Source organism: Trichoplusia ni, chromosome 12 (assembly GCF_003590095.1).
Source record: "Trichoplusia ni isolate ovarian cell line Hi5 chromosome 12, tn1, whole genome shotgun sequence".
Taxonomy (NCBI): domain Eukaryota; kingdom Metazoa; phylum Arthropoda; class Insecta; order Lepidoptera; family Noctuidae; genus Trichoplusia; species Trichoplusia ni.
The window spans coordinates 11,409,378-11,422,109 of record NC_039489.1 but is presented as its reverse complement, the minus strand read 5'-3'; positions in this window follow the sequence as shown (position 1 = coordinate 11,422,109).

The following is a 12,732-nucleotide window of genomic DNA, read 5'->3' as shown; positions in this document are numbered from 1 at the left end:
CAGAAGATTAATTCAGATACACCATGCAGTTTCTCATTTATCAATGAAAGAAACACTTGATTTCCGGAGATGCTTCTGCTTTCCTTTTTTTATTAATTTTATACATTACTTGAAATGATTTAAAGGTAACAGATCGGTGTTACTTTTTGACTGATCTAAGACTTTGTTAGTTTCTGTATAATGTTGATTTTGACGTTCAATTTACTACATATTTTGATGTTCAATACAAAATATGGTCTTCTAAGTTTTTAATATTACTGATATCCAGGTTAATATAAAATCAAAATAAATAAACATAAAAATAACATTTCTAATTACAAAATGCAATGATTATTTTTTCGTAAGATTTAATCACACCAACCTAGTGACCTATCTATTTATAATAAATCTGCATTAAACTTATTTATATTGCAATTGTTGTTGAAACAATGCATCGTGCGACATTCTTAATCAAGGTTATGCCATATACTAAGAGTGATTGATTGTAAGTACATGTGTTGCATACGAAAACTACAGCACATTGAGAGTTATGCAACTGGTATGAGATAGAAATATATTTTATACTTAAACACTTAAAAGAAACACAATTAAGAATAACATAAAATATGAAAATGGTACTCTTTGTGCCTTTATTTTCTTTGCAGTTTTCGACAGGTTTTCCAGCATTTGACTTTTAAGCGTGCTAATAAATTATTAAATTACTATTGCTTTTTGAATAAATTTTAAAAACGTTGAGTAGCTAGAAGATCTAAATAAAAAATATTTACGTGTTTTTAATCTTGCTAGTATTCCGTACTAGTGATTAATATCCCTATATTTCAGAAAAGTTTTTAAAAATCTTCGAGAGAACTATAGTATTTTTAATTTCACTCATCACCATTTCCTTTTCAATAATTAATACGTTTGCCAACACCCACGGGGAAACACGATTGAAAAATGTCCCTCGAGCAATTTTTCTTCTACAAATCAGAGCAAACAAACAAGAAAACAAAACTAAACTAATATTACAAGCGCGACGGGACGTGCTAACATTTTTATACATCCATAGAGAATCAAACATTTCCTCTATTCTAAATTTAAATTTTCTTCTCGAGGAAGTGGTTGAGGAAACGATTAATTGTTAAAAAGCGATGGTTTGAGTAGGCGCGTGCGCGTGCGCATCCTTTAACCGTTACATCGCGACGTTTTTTTCTAATATCCATATTTAGAACGTGACGTTTCGGTTTTTTTTTGTAGGTTTGATGCTTAATGATGTCCTGCTTTGGTTGGTTGGTGTGGAGATGGATTTCGAATAGAAAAGTTCTTTGTTATTGTAGACAAGTAATAAAGTTTATAAATTATAGATATTTAATAAAGCTTTCCTAGAAAAAAAAAAATCCTGCTTAGAATTAATTTTATATTACATTTTTGTTATGCTGATAAAGTTTTATGGGTATGAGGTCTACCTAAAGGATAATTGAACTCTATTATTGTCCGTTTGTCTGTTCGTCCGTCTCCAGGTTATCTTAGGAAGCTCTTTCTTTTGTCACTATTACAAATAATAATAAAAATTAAAATTGAGGTTAAGCAGTCGAAATTGGTAATCTGCAGTCATAAATATGGGTAAATATTGTCTTCTTTAATTTGTTTTTCTTTAGCCTATTTGTCACCAGTCTGATGTAAACTTTTTATACAATCGCTACTAAGAAAAACATTCAGTCAATCACCAAAAGCTATCTCCATACTACAAAGCCGCAACGAGCCAAGTGGCCAATACGTTGTGACAGACAGACAGACCCGAAGGAAGTCATTAGTTACGCAGCACTGTTATTTATAACAATTGATTATGTACTGAAGATAACTAGTGGCCATTACAAATTGTTGTGAAAAATACGTAATGACCAATTAAGTTTGAATTTGATGTACGCATTTATAAGTAGCCAAGCGCGACTTCATTTGACGCCTCTGTAACTAACAGGTAAGTAATGATAAAACTGATCAAATGCGGGTAGATCGCGCGACAATAAGAGTTCCGTATAAAAATGTGAGTTACTCAATTTTTGTTGCAAACTTAATATTTGTTGAAATAGCGCCATAAGAAAATATCATCGGTGGATATTTCACCCCTTTTATTTAACGATTTATGAGGTATACAGACAGATAGACAGCGGAGCCCTGTTTATCCCATTTTACCCCATAAGATCGGATGACTGAAAATTGAAAAAGTTTGCCCTAAAAACTCTAGTCCAGAAAATTACTTTATTATTACCACTTTAAAGAATATTGCATTTGTGGAAGCAAGATAGAAGCTAATCCGTGTAGACATACATACATACATACATACATAGTCTTTATTCGTAGAGCAGTCTTTCACATTTGAAACCGAACTCCTTTGGAAAGTGGAGGTTGTACCCAAGATTATCTAATCATTATAATTACATTGTTTATACGTTGTAAATAACCGTTACTCGTATTGTAGGCGGTAGATTCGAAACGATCGATGGATAACTGAATAAAAATTCTGATTAGCGTTGTACCTACATTTTATTAACTACAAGACGTTGACGATTGTTCTCATGTTGATGATCTGCAAATTGATTAAATAAATCCATTTTGAACTGTTAAATGTGATTAAGCAAAGGTATATTTACAAGGCCAGGGGCGTCATAGCATAATTAGTAATTGGAAAGTTAGCAGCTTATATTAGAATTTTACTGTCTCTTTGACCGCTGCTATTTTTCCCGCGATTTTAAACACAAACTAGCTTATAAGTTTGGACATTCTTTCAATGAAATACAAGAATTGTTTGAATTTCCCAATATTGCTCTTACGTGGTAACTTAAATCCAACGTCGAGTTTGTAGACCCTGTTCACCAAATTTAGAAGAGAAGATTGTTTTCTTGTGATAGTCGGTATTATTGAATAAGTAGGTCGTCAAAGCTCATTTGAACCCACATGAACTTTAACATCATGTGTTACAATGTAAACGGTGTAGGTGTCATTATAATGATGCACTAGTCATTTTTTATCTGACACAAATAACTAATACTGTTAATTATGTAGGTATCGCTCGTTGCTCGTTTTGAAATAAAAAACTCTAGACTGGCCTGTTCGTCTAGTGGTTAGTGGCCCTGACTGCTATACCGGAGGTCGAGGGTTCGATTCCCACCCAGGACAAATGTTTGTGAGATAAGCACGATTTGTAAACATCCAGAATGTTATTTATTTCAAATATTTATTATTTAGAAAATATATAAGTACCTATTATGTTTGTCAGTCGACTAGTACTCATAATGCAAGCTTTGCTTAGTTTGAAACTAGATGAATTAAAAATACCAAATATACAAAAAAATAATTCAGAAGAGGGTTTAATCCTCCATCCAGTGCGTAGGCAAAACTAGAAGTCAGGCTTACTGCATAGTTCTAAAAAATACTTTTTAACATTTTAGATTCAACAGGAAATATTGTCTCCATTTTCTTTAAGGATACTGGTCACAAACATTTGTTAATCACCGATATGATGTATGTTGATTGTTTTTGTGATTTTGTTCCCCGGCTCCTTGTCAAGGGTTTCTCTTTTACCTACATTTATTTTTCGCACTATCAACATTTGGACTCAACTGCACGATCTGTCAATATCATCCCAGCAAGCATTACTCACAACCTTCACAGTCTTCCATCAAAGCCATCAGTTTCTGCACAATCAACAAACACACGGATTTCACTACATCGTCCGTATTACGGAATACGGAGTAATACGGTGTTGCTGCAGATGTAAAGTAAGCTAGATGATGCAAGAAAGAGGTATAAACATATTTACTTGAAGAAGAAACCTAAGGAATCACATTGTCGCATGAAATCAAATAATTTATCATGCAAATAGGATAGACGTCATCGCTTTTACGACGTTGTCGACATTTCCTAGCTGGTTACTCTGAAAAGAAGTACGCTTAGTCCAAATGTTGCCATTGGTGACCAACCGAAAGTCGATGTAAAGAGCACTTAAGTTTGGTAGTGGGTGCTAAAAACATCTCTTGCTAGTAAAAAGCAAACTGGTAAGTGACGGCATACGAGAATTCAAATCACTGTACCTTTTACATTTTTAATTTACGAGACAAAATAAAAAACCGTCTGACGGATTAAACAGATTTTTTTTTGCCTTAAAAATGTTGTATGCGGTATCTAGTTCAGCTCAAATCCTCGTTCCACCGGTGAAAGTCCCCGTCAAACAGACTTCATCAATCAATTCCAATGAGTTTGTGAATCAATAGCGTCTGTCATGCTGTGGGCTGCTAATGGCCCTTTGATATCCCTTGGCCTAATGGGTTTTATTAAAACTGTATGTCAGAATGTTTTTAACTAACGTGCGAGGATTACTCGTGTGTTTTGATTGTTGAGGTTTTGTGTTATTTATTTATTTGAAGGGTTTTTTGATGGTTTGTTTGTATATCCTTTTCGTAAGCTTTTGTTGGAATCTGGAGTTTCAGTAGAATTTAACAATTTTCATTGTTAATGGTTTATGGTGCTAACAGTCATAGCAAGGTTTCAAATATTTTTATCGTGCATAGTGTTTTTAAACCAAAACTGCAGAAAACTATTTGAAATCATTATATTACCTTGCAATTGATTTTTTATTGTCTAACCTCATCTGATTTCTCGATAAAATTTATTAACTTTATACCATATTTTAATTAATAGTGCAAAATTTAATCTATAGGTAATGATTTTCGTAATCTGCCAGTTTATTGTTGATTAAAATCTTAATTTATAATAGAACAGCATTACTATCGCAATGATGAATGTTTATTGACCATGTCTTCATAATATAATAATACAATGGACATGAGTTCCAGAGAACTTTTAGCACGGACGATCAATACTGTATCGTGTTTAATCGGTACTAGCATTTGCATTGAAGTAAAATAAGGATAAAAACCGGGTATAAAATGGTAAAATCTCAGTAATCCGTAGAAAAATAGATAACAGACACGTATTTTTACCTGTAGATACAGGATACAACTACAAAAAAATTACAAAGATAACTGTTTTAAAGTTTAGGAACGCTTGTGACTTAAATACTTCGTAAAATGTATACCTACGACTAGTGACTAGTGAGTATTTTGATTAATCTATATTTTCCCGACAAAAGAAAAAATGCGTAGTTACCCATTATTAAAAATCATGTATGTGATTTTTGTACATGTCTTAAGGGTAGAAAAATAAAATAGAAAAGCTAATGCGTTTAATACTTTAATTGTCTATTCAACTGACTTTAGAGAATGTTTAAGATTGCTTAAACATTCTTTGTATCGACTGCTGAGATAACTTTGTTTCAGTAAAAAAAAACCTAAATAAAATGATATGGGAAAATGAAAGGAATGACCTGCCTATCACTCCTTCGTGTTTCGAAATTGGATAGTCAAAATAATTGACATAAATTGAGAGGAGTTTCAGAACAGTTTAATCTACAACCAATACATAAACACATAATTTTGTCGGTTTTAGCGTCATGATAATACCGAAGATCGGTTTTACTAAATATTAATATAATAAATCGGTCCTAAATCATTCTAGTTTACCCACAGAACTAGAACTATCATTGTAGAGTTGACATGACCATAAATATCTCAAACTATGATACCATAAACAATATTGACATAATCTGAGTTTCTCCTCACGAAGCTTTGTTTACAGAATAACGCATAAATATGCATTTATTGACCAACTTTGTCTATGGTTTGAGTAAATTCACTCGTTCTATTGCAATGTTTTAGAAACAAAATATTTTATTTATTGTACCTGTTAGTATGTTTATCAAATAAAACTGAAAAGCTTTTCAGAATTTTTAAAGAAATACAAATGTGCGAACAACACTCTTGAACAGGCTTAAAAAAGTGAAAATTTAAATCTTAAGAAATTACGAATTACTATTATTCTTTCGCTTCATTTGCTTATTATTAGGAAAAAAACTAATTTATATCCCGAAATTAATTGGTGTGAAAATAGCTCTACGTAAAGTCAAAATAAATGGATATCACTATTTTACAATCGGAAAAATCTTGGATTTAAATACGGATAGTAGGCGCTCTCTGTTTCATAAAATAAAGTGACAAATATATTACCTATAACTGTTTTCCTATAAAAGTCTCTTTAACTAAACAAATGGCAACAAGTTTGGTCGTGTATATTACTCTTTGCAGTAATAACAACAAAGTTGTGAATTGATCCTAATTGTTTTGTCACAAATAGGGTTGTGACATTATAAATGAACGAATTGTGCAAACGATGAACGAAAATAGTTGAATTTGCAAATACGCAAGCAGTTTGTTTTTGGTTCAGTTTATGGATTAATATGCGTTTTTTAGATAATACGATATTTTACGGTATAGTATTAGTATAAGTAATGAGGGTTGAGCTTTAAGTTGGTACCTAGAATAAGTGGCATAATAGGCATAAAATATAGAATAAGACGCTTTACTGAGGGACACAAACTTCAATTTAAATAGTGGTACTTAAACGAAATCATTTGTAGTATAAATCGAATTGACTTAAACTTTTTGCAGTCGGTCAATTTGTGACAGCCCTAGACAGAAATAATCCTGCTTTCTCCAATCGAAATATTGTGTTGGACATAAATATTATGTAGTAGAATAATAATGCGGTGGGTTATTGAATTAGACAAGCGCTTGATTTATAGTTAATCTCGTTTTAGCCGTGGGCGATGGATCGAACTGAAATTATTTATAAACAATGGATAAAGGTGGCTTCACACAATTCACAGAACTCCATTTTGGTGCTTCGTATACGTTCTATGGACTAAATTCACTATCTCCATTGATCTAAATCCTTGATCACGATTTGGAATGAGTGTTAACGGTATTGACAGTCAATCAGACTGTGTACTTGTTGAGTGATATAGGTATAAGAATAAGAATAGGAATCATTTATTTGCCATTTTCATATATATATAACTTAGATATAGATATTTTGCTGTTCCCTAACCGGGTCCATAATGTAAATCCAACCCTAAACTTAAGATCTTTATGTAAAAAACATTGTGGAAATGCAATAAAGAATATGAATATGAAAAAAAACAATATGAATTTGGTAATGTACGCCAATGTACTGTAATACTTTAGTTTGTTCTAATTTCCTGATAAACCTAATCATCATCATCGTCATCATCTCAGCCTATCGCCGTCCACTGCTGAACGTAGGCCTCCCCCAAAGAGCGCCAACCATCCCGGTCCTGGTTAATAAACTTAATGTTACTCCAATTTTACTAAAGGTATTTTAACATGCAAGCTTTTCATCCCATCTGTACTTTATATTCCAGGCATAACGATGTAGGATGAATGAGGTAAGGTTCCCTGTTATCCAGGGATGACTCCGTATTAAAGCATTTATAATCAATTATAATAAAGCGCATCTATCACTTAACTGCATTGGAACGGTCCAAGCCTACTTACAATTTAGACAAGATGGCGCCGCAATACAATTACGATACAGTAGTTTCACTTTGAAAGTTTTACTGAAAAATAAATTTAATATTGTTTACATGTATACCTAAATACCTCAAGGTCTAGTAATTATTATTATAAAAACGAAAGCGTCTTTCGTCTCCAATATTTCAACTTACAATCCACGAAGGACCCACAAAATCATCCAATTGTAGGGGGTGCAGTAAAAGTTAATGAAAAATAAAAATCACATAATCATGTTTTGTAATTGTCGCTCTACTGAAAAAAATAAAATGACAAGTTGTAAACCGCATTACGCATGTAGGTATTTGATAAAAAAGCCCTTTAAATATTTCAACACCAAATCGAATTTAATTTACATATATTCAGATTCCAACACAGGATCCAAAATAGCGTCACAAAACAACTCAATAGTTAAAACATAGCATTCGAACTTAGTCGATTTGTTATTCCGGCTGCGCATGAGTTGATCCCGGCGCGCTCGATTTACAAAACGAATTTATTCTAAGTGCAGGCGCATTCATAATCTAATAAGTTTAGGACACAATGTTGGCCGCACTGCCAAAACATCACTTATACTATTACCTTGTAACGTAACGTTATATATGTTAGAAGATGAAAGGATTATTATAGTGAATTTAGTTGTTAATGTAAGATTATTTAATTGTCTCTGACTTTAGAGTTGTAAGGACTAATGACTACTAGGACCGGTCCTGAATTTGTTTCTTTAATAGCCAGTGTCTAGAATTTACGAATTGAAATCTTTTATATATGAAACGACTCCCGCAATTAATCTAATTCCTTGTGTCGCGGGGTGCTTCACAAACATACAAACACATGCACAATGTCACCCAGACTCAGAACAAGCATTCGTATATCATAAAATGCTTGTCCTACGCGGGGATCGAACCCGCGACACGACGCGCACATTGGCTTTAGCTTGATGACTTCATCGACTCGGCTATCCGTGCAGTCAAAATCTTCTGTCAGTAATACACTGTCTTTAAATTAAATAAAAAAAAACTTCTTTAAATATACATGTACGCCTCAATATTTCGCAAAACTTTCGTTATCACATTGCACGGGATCACCAATCTACCAAACAAGAGCCGCGAGCGTAACAATTAAAATACATACATCACCGAAAGGACCGATCCTTCTGACCGCTTTTCTACAACGTCCCGTAGGCGGGATACCTTATAGATTTATGTATCTGACCTCCACCACCATTCAATTACATGGTCAAGCACTTTATTATCAGTGCGACGTTTACACGCGTGTTTACAAACTCGCTATGGGAATTTACGTGTAAACTTGTACCGGGATGATATATCGAGGACCGCTTGCCCTCTGCAATTTATGAAGCCGATATTACGATCGGATTTGTGCGATGACTTGTGGATTTCAGCTGTTTGCTTTTTGCTTGGTATTTTTAGGTTAAGCTAGAACTTTTAGAGTTTCCATGTTTAATAATATCGATTGCTGTGTTATAATTCAGATTTTTGTTGTCATGTTGCTTTACCTAAATGTATTTATTACCTAAAGCGAATACGCCAAGATGCAGGTAAAAGAGAAGCCTATTCAACCCCCGAGAATTATGGACATTCCTACGTTAAAGGTTATGGCATCACTCATATAAACTTGTAAGATGTCGATGATCCCGTTGGATCTACTGTACGTATTTATGGTCCTTAAACAGCTACAATATTTATTTTATAAACAACTTAAAAGGTGATAAAAAAAATATATTAGTTAGTTATAAGTTTTTGTAAATATTTGTTTATCTGAAGATTTATCTAAAGAAAAAACTGTTCTTCAAAACCAGCTCTTCAAGAAGAGCTTGTGTAATAGTTATCTGCATACCAAGTATTAAATCTCCTAAAATCTTATAAACCGTCTTAAAATAGTCTAGACCGCAGACATAGGAAATAGTCGGGTGGTCCAAACTGCGACTAAACGCAGAATTAGGTTAACACAGTATATTCGCGATTCCGCCTCCCTCTGTTATACAAACCTTTGAATATAGGTCGAGACTAATCGAGAGTGTTAATGTGAATCGATGCAACGCTGTAATCGATTCACAATCGGTATGAAATATGTGAATGAAATCTATAAAAAGAACGCTTTTATGGAGTGAATGAACGAGTGAGTGCGTGAATGGTTCGGGAAATGCAGTTGCTTTCATATTTCGTTGTTCTATATTTGAATATTAATTGTTGTTTTACGCAATCACTAATGGCTATATTTTTTGTTGTATAAGTGACCTAGTGCCAGAATGCTTTTCCTAAGTGGAGGTCGCACCCGATACATCGAACAATGTAGGTTTGGCGTGGTAACCCGCTCGGATATCCGTGATTAGATTTTATTTTCTACAAAATTTTCGATCGTCATAAATTACCTACTAAGGTATACCACCTTATATACCCTTACTTGTGAACCATTTGAAAAATGACATATTCATTTCCCTAAAATATTTAACCTACTTTAGCTACATTTAAACTAAGTTTATAAAGTACAACTTCATATAAACTCTACCACTATACGGCTTCATTCCAGCAAGCCGCCATTGTTGTTGTTTCTCACTATGAAAACATTACGTGTAAGTATAACAGCATGCTGAAACACAAGCCCCTAACGACTTGCTGACGTATTAACTTATACACTTAATTTTCTAAGTCGGTTAGGAAATAGAAGCAGAATTCCGATGAGAGAGTGAGCAAGGAGAGACTGCACGGATAGCAGGGTCCCGATTCTGCTATTTACAATGGCCGATGAATGAATGGCCATTGGATTTTTATTATTCCTATTCTCTTAAGCATTATATCGACACAATAATTTAGTAAATTCATTTCATCACCTTGAGTATACCGTCCTATACTAAATTTACAATTATTGTGTAGAAAAGATAAGTGTCGTTTTGATCAAATTTTCATTCATTCATCGGCCAGTGTTAAAAGCAGAATCGAGGCCCTGAGTGGTTGAAGTCACCATGCCAAACCCACTGAGCGCGTCGTGTCGCGGGTTGGATCCCCGCGTAGGACAAGCATTTGTGTGATCCATGAATGTTTGTTCTGAGTCTTGGTGTCTTTGTGCACGTGATTCGTATGTTAGTGAAAACCTTACTCAAAGATTGGAATCCTTAATGCGGGAGTTGTTTTGTTTTTGAATTGTGTTGGTCCTCCGAGACGGGAATTTTCGTTTACTTGCGAAGTATATTCTTATAAAGTTTTTAAGTAAAAGAGAAAATAGATTAGTGGTTTTAGAATAAAGTTGAGTTTTTATCTACATGATATAAATCGTTTCATAATAATATGTATCAGCATGACATGGTCAGAAGCTACCAGTTGATAAAATCTTATGGTGTTAAGATTTTTTTATTGGGTTATCTAATGAGGTAGATAAGATAATTATACAGTTACCGATTTGGCGTAATTAAGTTATTTTGTATTATGGAAATTGATTTAAATTATGTCTGGTTTAGCCTTTTTTTTAAATAATTGATTATTTAATCCCTAAATAGATTAACACATTGCCTCTAATTACTGAGTATCATGTAAATTAATATAAGTTTGAAATTTACATTAAGGACAAGCGCTCTTATAAATAACATTAAATTATAAAAATTAAAAAGGTACCATAGTATCGTTACTATGGTACAGTTTGAGTCACCTATCCGTTTTTTACGTAAAGCTTCTCGTCTCTGTATCAATCAATCAATCAGTCAACTCTGAATCAATCGGCGTGTGAGAGGGCGCGCCACGAATTTGTTCTTAAATCTACGAGTATCCGAGTTTCCGCTTCCGGCACTAAATAGTGGCACGTGCTTATTGGGGAAGAATTTAAATGTCGTCTGTGTTATTTTTTTGTAAGTTATGTTTGTTGGAGTTTAGGTTATTAAGTGGTTCAAAGGACATACGATTTCCTGTCTTTTTCAGGCTGTTGATGTAAACTTGCCATTATTATTAAGTTTTTCTTGTAATTTAGCATTTACAATTTAGAAACCAGAATAAAATATTTGAAATTCAAAATTGAACATTCCTGATTGAATTTTATTTCTAATCTAAACTGACAAAAATGCCAAATGCACCTACCAGAGTTATTAAATACTAAACTTGAATTAATAAAAAAAAATCAAAATACCAAAAGAAAATAAATAACAAACAAACAAAATTTTCTTAAAGGACCACAAATCACTCAAAGGACCAAAAACAATTAAACATTACAAATTAACATAAACACAACAGTTTAGTACAATCCATCCATTTAATACGAACAAGGAAGCATACATACGGACACGTTTCTTGAAACACATTATAATGTTCTGAGAAAATAATGTAATGGAGGAAATTCGTTTCCTTGTAAAATTGCAGTCCTATTTACATACCACCTCAAGTTTACGATGCAGGCGTGTAATAGAAACTGCTACTTAATATTTGTAGTAAGTTATTGTCTGTTTAAGGGTTTGTTTGTCCGTCTTGTACTTACTAAAGAGTATCGCTCAACAATAGTTGGCTTTGATAAGATATATTTATTTGTAAGAATATGGTAATTGAGATGTTACAAAAATTTTCGCTCCATAATATACTGCCGTGATAGATGTCGTGGTGGCTTTGAGGTTGTACAGATAGATTTGTATGCACGAGGTGCGGGTTCGATCCCAATGCTCGCAACGAAATTTTTCAAAGTTTTATACATTTTCTTAATAATTCTAAGAAACCCCTGATAGAACTGGTGGGGAATAACGCCGAGAGAAAAGAATGGGTTCCGAATGTTGGCATATGAAATCCTAAATCCGCAGTGAGTTAGCGTGGTGATCAATTCTCAAAACCTCTATATGGGAAGAGGCTCGTGCAAAGAGTTTGACGTATAGAGGCTGGTATTATTATGTATTAGCGTTGATAGAAATCATATATATGTCAGGTTACAGTCACGGGAGGTATTGAAACAAATTTCGTTTCTGTACATTTGAGCGAAATTTATCATGACAATTAGACGCTTACTATTGTAGATATTCGATTCAAAATAGGCTAGTTAAATCATGTTTGCCTAATTTGAATTGGATGGTTATTTGTATTTGTCCTTTTTCAAGTTAATAAAATCACTCATGTAATTAATTAAATAAATTATTTGTTCTTTACTTTTGACATACGTTCTTAAGATTACGTTGTTGAAATATATTCTTTAACAATGGAATTATAATAACTCAGTCAACAAGCAACGCCACGGGATAAGCGTTTAACAAAATTTATCGAAAGCTGCATCTAATATAGTT